The sequence below is a fragment of the Aplysia californica genome, unplaced genomic scaffold (assembly GCF_000002075.1).
Source record: "Aplysia californica isolate F4 #8 unplaced genomic scaffold, AplCal3.0 scaffold00061, whole genome shotgun sequence".
Classification (NCBI taxonomy): Eukaryota; Metazoa; Mollusca; class Gastropoda; order Aplysiida; family Aplysiidae; genus Aplysia; species Aplysia californica.
In genome coordinates, this window is record NW_004797331.1 from 89,846 (window position 1) to 93,478 (window position 3,633).

The 3,633-nt window shown below is 44.1% G+C and overlaps 1 long non-coding RNA gene across 1 annotated transcript; it reads left to right on the plus strand.

Moving 5' to 3' along the window:
* Positions 1-643: 643 nt before the first annotated feature.
* On the plus strand, positions 644-1,733 carry LOC118477305. The gene is made up of 2 exons (XR_004858277.1): positions 644-1,071; positions 1,455-1,733. It is a non-coding gene; the product is annotated as an uncharacterized LOC118477305 (long non-coding RNA).
* The last annotated feature ends 1,900 nt before the right edge of the window (positions 1,734-3,633 follow it).

Below are 3,633 nucleotides of genomic sequence, written 5' to 3' on the forward strand. Positions count from 1 at the left end.
TTCACACACACACTGAACTTACACACAATTCTCCTTCTTCTTCTCAACCCAGACATTCCCTCAGACACACTCACTTCCACTCACATACACACGTACAATCTCACTCCACATATAATCAGACTGTCACACACACATACACACACACACATACACACACACACACACACACACACACACACACACACACACACACACACACACGGGAAGCGAACTCAGGCCCACTGCGTGTAACCGCTGCACCAAGTAGGCCCACAACATAGTAAATACAATTCAATGGCATCAAGGCGAAATGAAATCTAAAAAAAAGTTGGATCGAAGGAATCTAAGAGACCCCACCGAAGGAACAACATGACGATCCAAACAGCAGCACATCTGACCCACTTCGAACAATTGCATCTTCCCTCGACGCCTGTTTTCTCGACGTTTCCGACAAATTATGGGATAGAGCATTTAAAGCCCTAGAGAGGAAACTGGTCACATGCGAGATGAAATGCTTAAGAAGAGCGGTCAACAAAACAAGAAGAGACAAAATCAAAAATGAAGACATAAGGGACATCGTAGGAGCAACACCAGTCCTACCACACATTGAAAAACAAAAGGTCAAGTGGTTCGGACACCTCACGGGGATGCCCTCAAACTAGACGGTCATATAATCAGGCCACCTGCGCGCTACTGACCTAGATTCCTTGTGGGCTGACACACCCGTGTAGTAGGCCCACAACCTTGTAGATCATTAGTAGTGATAAGCCTACGCAGGGTGCGGCGGTCAGTTTGAATTGTTGTTTGCTCATGCTTTGACATTGGATTATTTCTGCCTAATGCAGTTTGCTTTTCAAGTCATCTGGATTATGTGAATATTTTCTACATCAGTGTGTGTGTTGAGGAACAGAAGTGGTGACTAATTAATTAATTAATTAAGATTGACCAACAGTTTTGAGATCGCAAATTTGAAGTGCTGTTTGGCTGTACTGTAGGCCTACTGTTCATTTTCAGATTCTTCATCACCATAGTACTCAATGCTTTTTTCAAATCATCTGGATTGTGTGAATATCAAATATCTCTTCCATCAGTGTACGTGTTTAGATTAAACCTACAGTGAAGTTTTGACCGTGCAAGTTTAATTCATATCTGTCTAAAATCCATGTCTACACAGTGGAGGCCCCCCTCCTGATCCTCACACTCTTCACTGACTTAGAGCCTCTCTATGCAAACAACCAATAAAAACTAACTCTCCATCCTATCCCTAGATCTACTTTTATATTTAGATTAGTTTGTAACACAAACAATAGGCTAAAAGGACCATGTAGATATAAATCTATATATCTAGACTCTGAGCGTGTAGGGGCCCACCCTTGTTAGGTAGGGAAAAGTATACGGATCATAATTATGGGGGAGCTCCTTTGTGTTTTTCCCGGCCTGCATTGTATATTAATATATCTGCTGTTCTTTCACAGTGCTTACATGCTTCTCTTCTAGGCCTATTTATTGCTTTCATCATGTGTGGTTATGACTCTGTTGGACTGTGACTGACACTTTCAAAATAAACTGAAGGAATAAGAACAACAATGGGTAGAAAATGCTCAGTTGGTGGATGCAAAACTGGCTATGACAGTCAGAAAGGTGCAGAAAAAGTGACCTTGTATGGATTTCCTTCGGATGAAACAGAATGTCGGGCATGGATTGCTAGCTTACCAAACATTTTATCCTATGAAAAGGTGTCAAGATAAAAAAAACATATCAGTGTGTGCCCTCCATTTCCGTAAAACTCTAACTCAACTCAACTTTCTGTCTTTCCATCGTTTTTGTCTGTCTAGAATTTTTTTTTTACATGTCCATTAGTTTGAACACAAACACAGGGAAGCTAAACCATTGAGAGAGAGAGAGATAGATAGAGAGAGAGGGGGGGAGGGGGGGATTGAGAGGGAGAGGGGGAGAGAGAGAGAGAGATTGAGAGGGAGAGAGAGAGAGAGAGAGAGAGAGAGAGAGAGAGAGAGAGAGAGAGAGAGAGAGAGAGAGAGAGAGGGGGGGGGGATTGAGAGGGAGAGGGAGAGAGAGAGAGATTGAGAGGGAGAGAGAGAGGAGGGAGAGAGAGAGAGAGAGAGAGAGAAGGGGAGAGGGAGAAAGAGACCGCCTAGCCGTGGCCGTTGTAATCATTATTATCATTACGAAGGTCACTGCTTGCTGTGGGCCGAAGCCTGAGCGGCTGGTGTGCCAGCCCACAAGCAAGGTGTGTAGTTCTTGGGCTGCGCTGGCTGATTTATGATCGCCTAGCCCTCAAACCATCCAGCTCTGAGAGCATACAACATTAAATATTCTGGATGGAGAACCAGAGGAAGACCAAGGCGATGATGGAGTGAATCTGTGGCAGACACCCTCCGAGCTCTCGGGATGTCCCTTCTACAGACCACTCGCCTTGCTGCAGACAGACGCCTGTGTCTCCCCGCGACTCCCCCCCCCCCCCCCCACCCCGTACAAGCGGAAGAAAAAACGTTTTTTTTAAAAGTAAAGCATATAGAGAATACGAGGTTTTAAGGGCAAATCAGTGAGAAAGCGGCCACATTAGGCATGGATCGCATAGAAAATAAGACTGTAAGAAAAAAAAGAAGAGACAAAGTTGTAATCTCCACTATAGAGGGGACCCAATGATCGTTCCTCTACCCCTCTGAAGCAGTTTTTCTTTCTCTTGTTTCATAGTCCCTTATCTAAAACAGTTCTCTTTGCTTTTTAATGTGCGTGGTGAAAGAGATGTCTTACGCTTAATATAACGGGATGTAGATCTTTTTAAAAACGGGTACTTCTGCGTGGAGAAAATGAAGACCTCTCTCTCTCTCTCTCTCTCTCTCTCTCTCTCTCTCTCTCTCTCTCTCTCTCTCTCTCTCTCTCTCTCCCTCTCTCTCTCCCCCTCTCTCTCTCTCCCCCTCTCTCTCTCTCTCTATCTATCTATCTATCTATCTATCTATATCTCTTTCTCGTTCTCTCTGTCTATGTGTGTCTCTTTCTTTTTGCTTCATTCTCTCTACTTCATTCTGTCCCTCTCCCACTCCATTCCCCCTCCCAGCCCCCTCCCCCTTTCCTCTCTCTCCTCTCTCCTTTCCTTTCTCTCTCCCTCCCTCTACCACCCTCCCGCACGCCACACTCTCTCTATTTCTCTTCTCAGGGTCCTTCGTAGCTCCTTGCCCAATGTCAAGTCAGACTGGTTCTCTCTGTGTGTATTTCGTCACAAAGGCTTATTCCAGTCTTGAGACCGTCCAGTGCGAAGTGTTTTAAGTGACCAGCACAGCATTATGTAACTAGCCCACAAATGTGTTAGCCGACTTGGCCGAAGGAAAACCCAAATATTATATGTGAGGCAGCGTGGTGGAATCAGGCTCTCGTCAATTTTTGGGCATGTAGAGTTATTGGTATCATCTTAAAACTTAATCACTTGTCTTTATTTGGGTGAAAAAAATATCCATTATCTTTAATACAAGTCGAGATATTTGCGAAAGAAGGAGGTGGGGGTAACTGTTTCCAGAGGTAAAATTAGTGAGAAAATGACCGCCAAAGGTTAGTAATTTCCTTAGCTTAAGAGTCAGTGGTAACTGAAAATTTACATTTTCTGTGCCTTTAATCAACGTTTTTCAGAAAAATCCA